This window comes from Onychostoma macrolepis, chromosome 05 (genome assembly GCF_012432095.1).
Source record: "Onychostoma macrolepis isolate SWU-2019 chromosome 05, ASM1243209v1, whole genome shotgun sequence".
NCBI classification, from domain to species: Eukaryota; Metazoa; Chordata; class Actinopteri; order Cypriniformes; family Cyprinidae; genus Onychostoma; species Onychostoma macrolepis.
In genome coordinates, this window is record NC_081159.1 from 16355446 (window position 1) to 16369456 (window position 14011).

General features: G+C 41.0%; 1 long non-coding RNA gene across 3 annotated transcripts in view; it reads right to left on the reverse strand.

Moving 5' to 3' along the window:
- Window positions 1–8710, reverse strand: part of LOC131540319 (uncharacterized) — a 181378-nt gene extending 172668 nt beyond the window's left edge. For 2 of the 3 annotated variants that reach the window (XR_009271247.1, XR_009271248.1), the window contains exons 1-2: window positions 8595–8710; window positions 1113–1252 (exon numbers count right to left, since the gene is read on the reverse strand). This is a non-coding gene — a long non-coding RNA (uncharacterized LOC131540319). Of the gene's footprint in view, window positions 1–892; window positions 961–1112; window positions 1253–8594 lie in introns of all 3 variants that reach the window. The other variant, XR_009271246.1, reaches the window with a different exon arrangement.
- Window positions 8711–14011: the final 5301 nt, after the last annotated feature.

Consider the following 14011-nt stretch of genomic DNA (forward strand, 5'->3'; position numbering starts at 1 on the left):
TAAATTGGCCAGGGCTCACTGAGCCCAGAGGTGGAGCTGCACAATAAGGCCCAGAGGTGGAGCTGTACATCAGGACTCATTTGAAGCTAAGGCAGAGCTGCACCACAGGACCCACTGAACCCAGAGGTAAAACTATACCATGGGGCCAACAGAGCCCAGAGGTTGAAAAAGCACTAAACCCCCAAGAAGCAAAAGTTGCACCATTGGGCATACTGAGCCAAGATGTGGCAGTGTAGCAATGGACCCACAGAGCCCTGAGGTGGAGCTGCACCATGGGACCCATTAAACCTGGAGGTGGAGCTGCACACAAAACCCAGTGTGTCTGTATAATCATAACTAACTTCCTTACCAGACTGTGCTCCAGAAGGCTTTGTGTGGAAGAGCATCCCAGAAATTTCTGCAGTTTCATAGGATTCAGTACAGAGCCTGTCCATTTTCACTAGCGTGACTTGATAGCTGACTTTTTCACCAATATTCAAAATACCATATATAATATAACCACTCATGACGCTGTCTTCAAAAAACATGCGAAAATTTATGCAATCTTATCATGTAAAATAAATATTTATATGATTATATTTTAGAATTGGAAGAACCCAAAAAACAAAGTTACATAAGAAGCTTGTGTTTATATTTGATGAAACCGATGGGAGCTGACTACCTTGGAAAGCAGACGCTACTGTTGAGGAAAGATCCTTTCTATATGTGTTTATATATCTGGTCAAAGTGAATCTGCTTCCATCAACTTTCATCTGGAAAACCTCCCAAACATTAGCAGCCAACCAAATTCCTCCTGAGTATGTAGGTTTGTTTACATATTGAGCAAGGATTCAATAACAGACAGATCGACAAGTTCTTCACAAAGAGAATTTCTGATGAACATCAGACTCACAAAATGATCCCATGCATGAAGACACCTTGTCTCTACTCACTGAGAACAATACAGAGATCATTCACATCCTAAGAAACAAGAATCAAAGCTTTTATGAGTTTAAATGAATTTAAAGTTTTTTTTATTTTTTTTATTTTTTTATGTCACTGAAAACTTTGAGAACACACAACTGTGCAGTAAAAAGACCCTGGACTTGAAATAAACCAATTGTACTGCTTACCTTAACTAAACCATTCATTATGGAAGGAAATCCAGAGATATGTCAATTCAGATGCATGTACAGGACAGAAAGTCTCATCAATGTTGTTTACTCTGATGCTGATCTAGCTGATGTCCTAAAGAGTCTTGGATGAGTTCAACCTAAAGATTTGAAAACATCACCAGCAGATTACAAGAGAGTAGGGCTTAACATAGGGCAGACATAACATGCTTGTCTACATTAACATTAACCTCATCAAGGGTGGGGGAAAAAAGTGACAAAGGTGCGACCCTCTCCCCATTTTTGAAAGTGTGCTGTAAAACATCCCGATTAAATTCGATTGCTGTTGACCTCCGGCAGCAAAACACAGTTTAAAATGTTTTTTAAAATAACAAATAATATTGCTCACTTTTAGTTTAGCAGTTTTTGAAAGATTTGTGTTATTCTTTATTCATTTGCCTCAAAATTATTCATATTTTTATATAAAATGGGGACACTGTATGTATAATTCACTTTAAAGAAGACTTTTTAATAAGACAATTCATAGCAAATGTGCCATACTTAGGTTTAAGATTTATGCCATCTGGTGGAAATCAAACACTTAAAATGAAAATGACATATTACCACTATAACCAGATGGCTGCAGAAGATCACTCATTTCCTCATTTTGCCATTTCCACTCTCTGATATAGTTCTTCTTTTTCCCACGTTGTGTTTTTGGATTTATACTTAGATGTAATAAAATCACTAGTATAAACAGGGCTCTACAGTGCGACCATTTCAGTCGCATTTGCGACTGAAAACTACTGGGTGTGACTATGAAAAAATATTTAGGAGCACCTGTGCGACTGACCCAATCAGCATATTTGTGTTTGCCCTGAGGTAGCTTCAAAGGTTTCTAATGTACTTACGTTTTTTTGCAGCGTTGAGTAATGTATCACAGAAGTATCCTCTCATTGTAACAAACAAAGTGTAGACAGAGTGTAAATAAGAGATTCACTGTGCTGTGCAGAGAGCTGCGTTGCTTATTATGGGGTTTTGTGAGATCGCGATGAACTAAAGAGAGTGACAGCTTGCAAATGTGATATTGACTTAATACAACAGTTCATTAAACAAGAAGTTAATATTAAGTGACTTATATCGTCTGACTACAACACTATTGCCTTATTTTGCTCTATTTCGTCAATGAAAATAGTTTAAGACAAAGTCACATCTGAGCCGCTGCGCATCTCCATTCAAACACGGCGGTGTTTCATTGATGAATGAACTGCGTTTTTAAATGAATCTAGTGAGTCAATTATTCAGTTCCCCATTCATAAAGACAGTCAGACGCTTTGTTCCTGAATGAAGCGGTCATTCGAACAAATCAATTAAATGAATGATTCAGTGATAAAATCAGTGACTTGTCGCCACCTGCTGGCAATTTTAATTTAATTTTTAAAGTATCTTTTCTGTTATTTAAACCATTTAATATTTGTATATTAAAAACTGTATTTAAAACATTAACCTCAACATTAATTTATGAATTGCACTCATGCAACCTCTGAGCCTCATTAAATGTCTGAAAATACACCTACAAGCCACTTTTGTGTTCTTCTGTGCCACCTCTGTAGTACAAATTTATTTCTTAAATACTGATTTAATTTTATTGGTAACTTATTCTTATTCTACTTCTTATTCTGTTGTTGTAATTAAAAATGTTAAAGCTTATAAATTATTATTATTATTATTTTTTTTTATTTGACAAAAGATGACACACTTTTAATAAAGTTAGAAAAATGCCGTTACAAAGGTAAAAACAAAATTCCCTGTAAATCACTTTAAGGAGTCAAATATCACCTCGTAATAGGAAGGTTAATTTTTTGATCAGAATTTTTGATTATTGATTAGAAGGTGCTCCTAAATTTTTGACCGTGCTCCTAAATTTAAATAAAAAATTTTTTTATAAATAATTCTCAAAGTTCAGCGTTGTTTTATACTGATTATTAAGTAGAAAGAGTTTTCAAAAACTCATCTCATCTGCATGAATCACACAAATGACCTATTTTGAAATAAAAACAGCGACTTTCAGCGAAAGGTGATTAGTTTGCATCCCTGTTAACAATCTCCTCATTTTCTCTCGAATAGAAATCAAATGGTCATTAAGACACAAAGACTTTTTTATTTTTTGAGAGATAGAGATACTCGGAAATGAACTGATATTGACCTGAATAACTTAGCCCTCTCAGGCAACAACATTAAATGTTGATTGATTTAATGGATTACATTTAATAAAAAAATAGATTAATCTTACCAATCTTTGTTTGTTAACTTCGACATTGCTGTCCTCATTTTAATGCATGGCTTTTCATTTTCACTTAGTTTTTTCTGTTCTGCAAACAAGAACTTTTCCCTCCTCTGTTCATTTTGGTCACATGACTGTGCCTTGAAAGGTGAGTGGCTAATATGTGCTCATTTGATTTTAAAATACATATTTGAACTCATGCTGTACCCACATTAGACAAGTTGTTTTGGAAAATGGATGGATGGATCCGTTGCAGGAGCCATCTTTTAGCGAGCTGATATTCCAGAAAATAGCACTCCTGCTTGTGTGAAATTTGTTTAATTATGTTCTAAACAAGAACTCATACAGGGGCAATTCATATCCTGAATAGTGATATGCGCAAACTGCATACACTGATCTGTGTCAGCCGCACCACACATTTGTTTACACTTTGATTTGAACGAAAACAGCGTATCCTTGTGGCGCAGCTTATAGACATAATAAATACTTATTTTGGGTATCGCCGCCATTTGTAAGGTATCAAAGCCGAGATGTTCTGGAGTTGGAGAATTGTTTTTTTCTATTTTGGGGGCTGTACTATTGTACTTAACTCAATACTTCACTAAAATACATTTCTAATGTTTCTCAATTTTATTTCTTACAATTTTAAAAAGTACTGACTACATTTTTGTACATTTTCATTTCATATAGTTAGGCTAGGTGCGACTAAACAGTAAGTGGGAGCAGTTAAGAAAAAAAAAAAAAAAACATTGCAGCCAGCTGAGATGACCCACCAAGCTGGAGGAGATGGCCGGCTACACGGTGGAGATGATGGCCGGCTACACGGTGAAAGCTGGAGGAGATGGTCGGCTACACAGTGGAGATGATGGCCGGCTACACGGTGAAAGCTGGAGGAGATGGCCGGCTACACGGTGAAGGCTGGAGGAGATGGCCGGCTACACACTGAAGGCAGGAGGAGATGGCCAGCTACACGGTGAAGGCTGGAGGAGATGGCCGGCTACACGGTGAAGGCTGGAGGAGATGGCCGGCTACACACTGAAGGCAGGAGGAGATGGCCGGCTACACACTGAAGGCAGGAGGAGATGGCCGGCTACACGGTGAAGGCTGGAGGAGATGACCGGCTACACGGTGAAAGCTGGAGGAGATGGCCGTCTACACGGTGAAAGCTGGAGGAGATGGCCGTCTACACACTGAAGGTTGGAGGAGATGGTCGGCTACACATTGAAGGAGATGGCCGGCTACACAGTGAAGGCTGGAGGAGATGACTGGCTACACGGTGAAGGCTGGAGGAGATGGCCGGCTACACGGTGAAGGCTGGAGGAGATGGCCGGCTACACGGTGAAGGCTGGAGGAGATGGCCGGCTACACACTGAAGGCAGGAGGAGATGGCCGGCTACACGGTGAAAGCTGGAGGAGATGGCCGTCTACACACTGAAGGTTGGAGGAGATGGTCGGCTACACATTGAAGGAGATGGCCGGCTACAGTGAAGGCTGGAGGAGATGGCCGGCTACACGGTGAAGGCTGGAGGAGATGGCCGGCTACACAATGAAGGCAGGAAGAGATGGTCGGCTACACATTGAAGGAGATGGCCGGCTACACAGTGAAGGCTGGAGGAGATGGCCGGCTACACGGTGAAGGCTGGAGGAGATGGCCGGCTACACACGGTGAAGGCTGGAGGAGATGGCCGGCTACACGGTGAAGGCTGGAGGAGATGGCCGGCTACACACTGAAGGCTGGAGGAGATGGCTACACACTGAAGGCTGGAGGAGATGGCCGGCTACACGGTGAAGGCTGGAGGAGATGGCCGGCTACACACTGAAGGCAGGAGGAGATGGCCGGCTACACGGTGAAGGCTGGAGGAGATGGCCGGCTACACACTGAAGGCTGGAGGAGATGGCCGGCTACACACTGAAGGCAGGAGGAGATGGCCAGCTACACGGTGAAGGCTGGAGGAGATGGCCGGCTACACGGTGAAGGCTGGAGGAGATGACCGGCTACACGGTGAAGGCTGGAGGAGATGACCGGCTACACGGTGAAAGCTGGAGGAGATGGCCGTCTACACACTGAAGGTTGGAGGAGATGGTCGGCTACACATTGAAGGAGATGGCCGGCTACACAGTGAAGGCTGGAGGAGATGACTGGCTACACGGTGAAGGCTGGAGGAGATGGCCGGCTACACGGTGAAGGCTGGAGGAGATGACTGGCTACACGGTGAAGGCTGGAGGAGATGACTGGCTACACACGGTGAAGGCTGGAGGAGATGGCCGGCTACACACTGAAGGTTGGAGGAGATGGTCGGCTACACATTGAAGGAGATGGCGGCTACACAGTGGAGATGATGGCCGGCTACGGTGAAGGCTGGAGGAGATGGCCGGCTACACGGTGAAAGCTGGAGGAGATGGCCGCTACACACTGAAGGTTGGAGGAGATGGCCGGCTACACAATGAAGGCTGGAGGAGATGGCCGGCTACACACTGAAGGCAGGAGGAGATGGCCGGCTACACTGAAGGCAGGAGGAGATGGCCGGCTACACGGTGAAGGCTGGAGGAGATGGCCGGCTACACGGTGAAGGCTGGAGGAGATGGCGGCTACGGTGAAAGCTGGAGGAGATGGCCGGCTACACACACTGAAGGTTGGAGGAGATGGTCGGCTACACATTGAAGGAGATGGCCGGCTACACAGTGAAGGCTGGAGGAGATGACTGGCTACACGGTGAAGGCTGGAGGAGATGGCCGGCTACGGTGAAGGCTGGAGGAGATGGCTGGCTACACGGTGAAGGCTGGAGGAGATGACTGGCTACACACGGTGAAGGCTGGAGGAGATGGCCGGCTACACACTGAAGGTTGGAGGAGATGGTCGGCTACACACTGAAGGCAGGAGGAGATGGCCGGCTACGGTGAAGGCTGGAGGAGATGGCCGGCTACACGGTGAAAGCTGGAGGAGATGGCCGCTACACACTGAAGGTTGGAGGAGATGGCCGGCTACACACTGAAGGCTGGAGGAGATGGCCGGCTACACACTGAAGGCAGGAGGAGATGGCCGGCTACACTGAAGGCAGGAGGAGATGGCCGGCTACACGGTGAAGGCTGGAGGAGATGGCCGGCTACACGGTGAAGGCTGGAGGAGATGGCGGCTACGGTGAAAGCTGGAGGAGATGGCCGTCTACACACTGAAGGTTGGAGGAGATGGTCGGCTACACATTGAAGGAGATGGCCGGCTACACAGTGAAGGCTGGAGGAGATGACTGGCTACACGGTGAAGGCTGGAGGAGATGGCCGGCTACGGTGAAGGCTGGAGGAGATGGCGGCTACACACTGAAGGCAGGAGGAGATGGCCGGCTACACGGTGAAAGCTGGAGGAGATGGCCGTCTACACACTGAAGGTTGGAGGAGATGGTCGGCTACACATTGAAGGAGATGGCCGGCTACACAGTGAAGGCTGGAGGAGATGGCCGGCTACACGGTGAAGGCTGGAGGAGATGGCCGGCTACACACTGAAGGTTGGAGGAGATGGTCGGCTACACATTGAAGGAGATGGCCGGCTACACAGTGAAGGCTGGAGGAGATGACTGGCTACACAGTGAAGGCTGGAGGAGATGATCGGCTACACACGACACCACTCAGTGTCACTAACTGAATGTAACTTGTGTGTGCACAGAAGAAAACTGACTGCTGTGGCGTAAACTCAGGATGTCTGATAGTTTTTCAGTGATCTTAAAGTAAAGTATTATGAGGTATGCCAAACTTGGGAACCTTTATTACATGGGTTCTCGACTCTGGCCCTTGAGGTCCACTTTACTGCAGAGTTGAGCTCTGACCCTAATAAAATTCACTTGAACAAGCTAACCAAGATCTTCACGATTACTAGAAAGTTACAGGCAGGTGAGTTTGATTGAGGTTGGGGCTAAATTCTATAGGAAATGGACTCTGAGGGCTAGAGTTGAGAATCCCTGCTGCTTTTCATGTCAGACATAAGGAAAATTCTCACTTCATTAAAATACTTATATAACACAGACTGTTTTGAGATTTGTGTGTCAGAATGTCTTCTACCTATAAGTACTGTTTAGTATTTGACAGATCATCTAGCACTTCTAAGAATCCATGCAGAAAGGGTCATCAGAAATGTTTGGCAGAAGCATCAAATCATCATCATCTTCTTCTCAATTTATTCAGCTTTCTTTGTAGTACACTGTGTCCACTTAAGAAAACAGTGTTGATGATTCATCATGCTTGTCACATCTTCTGTTATGCATTTTGAAACTGATTTTTAACAGTGTTGCATTAATAATAAAGTATGTATGTATAATGCCATTTTCATACATGTGTTTTTGATTGTCTCCTTGTTATTAGTACTTATCAGAAGGCTACTTGTTATCAGCCAAATAAAGTACGGAAATTTTTAACAAACAGGGTAAGGTTTAATGGTAGAGACTCTAATGATGTAACTACTTACAATTGTGCAAATCAATAGTAGACAAAAAAACAGAACATATAAGTGTATAAGTAATATACGTTTTTATACTGTAAACAAGATAATCATATATCCAACGAGGTTGGAGGCAGCGATGCCTGTGTTGTGCCCAATTCTGACCCCTACCAGGTTATTACCCCCCTAGTATTGGTAGGTTTAGAGTTAGGTGTGGGGGAGGGGTTAGGATTAGGCAATCATATAGCGATTTCAACGAGAGGGGTAATAATTTGGCAGGGGGTCGAAAATGGGCACAACACCGGCGACACTCAACTTTTTACTTTCAGGTAGTGTGGATCAATGTTAATTAATCATCAATGACAAATTATATAAATTAAGGTTCCTGCTGAAATGATCTCGGTACCATATCTACTTGATTTGCATCCGTTTCTCCAGTGTGCCGATTTAATCGGTCTTTATTGTACGGCTCTGTACACTTCACGCACGTGACTGACGAAGACCGATTCTGACGATGTCTTTCATACTTTTATGTGCCTTGACAGTGTTAATTGTTTGGCAGTCAATGGGACAGTCACAACTCACAAGCCTCCCAGTTTTCATCCAAAATATCTTAAATTGTGTTCCGAAGACGAATGAAGCTTTTATGGGTTTGGAACGACATGGGGTAAGTGATTAATGAGTAACCCTTTAACTATAGTAACTATGGTTAATTTACATGAGGGTAACTGTTAGTCGTTTCATTTCACATCAGTGACAAACAGATGTTTAATAGGGTAAACACGATAGTTACCTGGCTGTCACCATCGGTTAAGGCAGGTCAGGGAGGGAGACATGGATGGATATTTGATTGCGTGCGCCGCGGTCTTCTGCTTGTAACTCGTTCTTGTTTGTAACGGTCTTCACGACATCTCGCGATAAGTGTTGTGGAGAACGTGATATCCTTATTAGATTGAATGATTTAACACTTTTTTTTGTTTTGTTTGTTTGTTTGTTTAGGGGGCAAATACTCTAGTTCAGTCCACAAGTTGACACAGTGAAAAGATAAAATGTTAAGTTGAATGAACAAATTCAGAAACTGTTGTGTCAACTTTCAAAAACGAATTGAAATAACTAAACTGCGAATTATATATATATATATATATATAGTGAGAGAGAGAGGGAGAGGGAGACAGTGAGAGCAGTGCACGGCGTCTATGAAAATCGTCAAAAGAAGGGGAGAGGCTCGTGCTGTCTCGCAGAATTAGGACTTAGTTGTCGGGCACACGCTTAATTGAGAATTAATGCCAAGGGCCAAACTTAAAAACTAAAATAAAAAATGTTGAAAAAAGGGGGCACTTATCTGGTCATAGACTGAAGGCAAGGTGCTTGAGCACCAATTGATGTCTATCTTTGTGTGTTCCTGATTATTTGAAACATGCCCTTTTAATGATGAAAAACACTTGCTCACACAAGACACATTCTTGCTGGCTGATTTATAAATGGCATTACAGCTAATCAAAAGAAATGAACAAATGAAAAATAAAGAAAGCATTATTTGTTTAACTGATCATATAAAGCAATTAAACCCTGCAGCTATGCAATCTCATTAGGGTAGGCACAAAGAGGAATTTAAAGGCTTATACTTCTTCAGTTCAAATATCACTGATAATGTCACAGTCTTTCTCTCCTGATGTCTGTCTGGCTGTAGTGACAAAGATAGGCTCTGCAGTCTATGATCAAACAGGAGACTCAAAAATTAAAGCTGCTTTAGGGACAGGACCTTCTAAAATACAAACATGAAGAAACTCATGTATGTTGGGCAGTAAAAATCCTCTTATCCCCTGTGTGTTTGTTTATGTTATACAAGCATTTGTTTTCAACCATAAATTCACAATGTAAAAGTTAGGACTCAAGGGAAATTAAAAACAAGCTCACATAGAACACAAATCCATTCTGCTAGTGAGTTCTAGTATGCTAGTTGTGTTCGGACAGACAGGAAGAGGTTATATGTTTTGTCTGTGAGGTTTTTATTTGATGTCTGATATTGTGATGTTCTTGTTGTTTTATATATATAAATCTATTAAATATGTATCAGAGAAGCACAGTGTGACTGTATGTTTGAGCATGGATGGTCAGATTACAACTCTCGAGGCCATAACTAGGCCTACACCATCTGGTTACAAAAAGTCTCTTTGAGGTGCCTGCACCAGCAGAGTAGGCCTAACAGCCATTGAGAAGAATGTGAATGCTAACAGATACATTTCTACAGCTATTGTTGACTGAAACATGGAACTTTTTCCTCTCGCTTTTTGTGTTAATTTCTTAATTCTGATTCGCTTTAAAGCACTCTTCGTTATACATTGCTAGACACCGACATTATGATCTCCCTTAGGCTTTCTCCAGATGTTAAACCCATTAAAATGGAAGACTGGGAGTGAAATCATTAGAATGTTTTACCTTTCTACTTTACACAGAAATCCGGCTTCAGTACTAATCACTGGAGTATAGCTAATCCCTTAATTGTGATCATGTGTTTTTCATTATGATGGCCACTAGAGGGCATGTTGAGATCATAATTTCTAAAGTCTTCACTGATGGTTCAGACGTCAAAGGATACAGCTGCTAAATGTCTTGCAATCTGATAAAATGTAATTAAATTAACTGGCACTGACTTTTCCCTTTCAAATGAAAGCGTAATATTCAGTTACAGAGCTTTTCCTGAGCTCTGAATTTCCAAAGATCGTTGAAAATGTCTGTTAAAATGTCCTAAAGCTGCAGGAGCAAAGATCAGAGAGTTTATTGTTGTTGCGTGAATAGTCGTGGTAACTGGTTATATAGGGGGAAAAGCAGTGTAAACGTTCAAAATGTGTGATACCTGAAGAAGATAACAGTAAAATGGTAGGCTTAGGTAGAAAATGACAGAATTGTTATTTTGGCCTGTATTTCTGAAATAATAAAATCTTTAGAGGGATCCTCCTCTCTTCTGCGTGTCTGTCCTACACATCTGACTGTGCTCAGTCTCTACCCTGGGAATTTCATATTTATCTGTCTGCCATGAAGTAAACTTCTACACACTGACAGTCTCCACACACACAAACAAGAACCGATTAATGCTGTAATGTTACTGCCTGAGGGAAAAAAAATCAGGTTAAACTCAAATAAACGCACAGTACAGCAGGTAGACTGAAGTAACTGATCCCTAATCCAGCACACACCTCAACACTGACTATAAAAATGAAACACACAATGCAATTAACACTTTTGTTTAGCAAAGATGCATTACATTGATCAAAAGTGACTTGACACTAAAGAATTTTACATTTCAAATAAAAAATATTCTTAGAACATCAAGAAAAAAAAAAGTTTTCTACAAAGATGTTAAACAGCACGATTGTTTTCAACATTGATGATAATAATAATAATAAATGTTTCTTCAGCACCAGATCAGCTTATTAGAATTATTTCTTAAGGATCATGTGACACTGAAGACTGGAGTAATTGCAGCTGAAAATTCAGCTTTGCATCACGGAAATAAATTACATTTTAAAATATGTTGAAATAGAAAATTTACTTGTAATAATATTTCACAATATTACTGTATTTTTATCAAATGAAGCTTTGGTGAGTGTTGGAGACCTCTTTCAAAAACATAAAATGTAATTATAAAATATTATTTTGAAATTAAAATTTTGAATTAAAGAAATGTACATTTGCTCAGAATTAAAGCAATATACATATGACCTCGCAGAAACACACATCTTTCCCTCAAACCAAAGAACAATTTCTCGCCCTGTCAACACTCATACCATCCCACATCAACATGCACTAACACCTACAACCCCCATCAATAACACACACACACACACACACATCACTGTCAGCGTGAACTTGAGGAATTACTTTAAACTTTAAAAAATCCCTTGATATTCATGAAGATACTCATACTCCACCTCTAAACCCTCACACACATATAGCCCATACTTCAATGATTCATGCCACACGCTGTGATAAATCCACATCTGCTTTCAATACAAGGCACTACAGAGAACCCTTTAGGGACTTAAATTACTAGCTGGTTTTTAATTAAAAGTTAACAGGGCAAAGACAATAAGACACACTCTGACTGAAGGAGCTGTGGGACAGCAGGAGCGAGTGTGTATTAATCTGACTCGCTGCAGCATCCACTATTGAAAGTTCTTGTGGCCTCCCGCTGTCTTGTGTTGGCAGCTCTCCCGAGCCCATGAGGAGAGACAGGCTGGACCGATCCGTGTTCTGCAGCGTGATGTGGAGCTCAGTGGAGTGTTTGAGCGTAAGATTGTCTTGAGGAGCCATGTGTCAGATTTCACAACAAATCAAGGGCACAAATTGAAACGCCGGCCCACAGAAGCTGCTGCAGTCCGTTTAATATGTAGTTTATTGCAGTTTGTAATTTATTGTGGGATCTTTGCAAGACACCCTTGAAACTGATTAAAATTATCACACATTAACCTTTACCCACATGCAGGCCTGTAGAACCCTCCTACGGGGAGATTAGCCTGTTGTATTCATGTCTCATGCCCTGCTGTGTTAATGCTTGGAAAATTGTGAATATAGGCCTGTGTATTGTTCACTAGCACAGGAAGTGTACACACACTCTCTCATATAAGTGATTATTTTCTGTTTGTGAACCGAATTTACACCTGACGACATGACAACCCTGTTGAAAAAAACAGCATATGCTGGTTAGGTATGTTTTGAAGCATGGCCGCTGGTTCTTAGCTGAGCTAGCTGGTTCTAGGAGCTAGTCGCTTAGGACATGACCAGCTCAAACCAGCTCAAACCAGCAGTCATGCTTCAAAACATACCTAACCAGCATATGCTGTTTTTTCAACAGGGAAGTCAAAAGGTCTAAAGTAATTACTCAAGATCTACTAATTGATATATCACATCACGTCACGATGCCATCATGGTTTAGCTGTCATTAACAACATACAAACATAGCCTAACTTGTCTCAAATTTCTACGTACTGTAGAAATTGCACTTTGAACATTTTGGAATAAAATGGCTGACTCACAAGGCTAATTTTATAACTGCTATTTTATGTGTCATAAATACACACAATTAAAAAATGTCACTCTCTTTGCATAATTTGACAAAATTACAGCTTAACTGGAAATGATGTGGAAAAATATTGCTCACAAGTGACATTTACCTCAATTCTTTTTGATATAATTCTTATTAATATATTTCAAAACGTAATTAATGTAAAATACTAAATCAACCATTCTATTTAAAATTTAATTTTAACAATTTTAATTTAATAACTGATGACAAAACAGACAAAGTAGAATTCCAGTGAAAGAGATTTATCTGAAACGTAAAATTAGTCTGACATATACAGGCATATGAATATTTAAATATTTAATTACCCATGTTTTAATTGAATTTGTCATAATAGCAACACTATGAATGCCAGTTTAACCTATAGGTTTTAATGAAAGCAAAGATGTCTAAAATGTACCCTTCCCCCAAGAGTCTAATTTTATCGTTTTACTTGAAAAATAATAATAATTAAAAAACAAAAATTGTAACTTTTACTTTACAATCTAAAATCTTTTCTGTCCATAAATCCCTCAATTATAAACGAGGAGGCAGTCGTGGTCTATTGGTTAGAGTCGAACTTGTAACTCAAAGGTCACAGGTTCGAGTCTCAGTACCGGCAGGGATTGTAGGTGGGAGGAGTGAATGTCTCAAAACCATGACTGAGGTGAGACCACCGAGCAAGGCACCGAGCCCCCAAAAATTGTGTGTGTGTGTGTGTGTGCACTTGGATGGGTTAAATGCAGAGCACAAATTCCAAGTATTGGACACCATACTTGGCCATGTCACATCCTTTCCTTGTACATAATTGATATTCAATACAATCACATAGATCGCTATTTTCCAGAGACACAAAATAAGATCAATCAACTAGTTCAGCTGACTAAATCTTGCAAATATTGATATTAAAATGAAATGACAAAATGAAAATTAACGTCGGTGATCAAAAGAAAAATTAAAGGGGGTAGGTGTGACATCTTACACCATCTTACCCTATAAAATATTTGAAGTTGAAAAAAAACTGTAAAGTATGCTGCTGCAGAAAAGCTGTTCACCACCAAAAAAAACTCTCAGAAAGAGTAAAATCCTGAGCAACCTGTTTGTAAATCAAATAGTGCTGGATGTTTTCTGTTACCAACAATTTATCA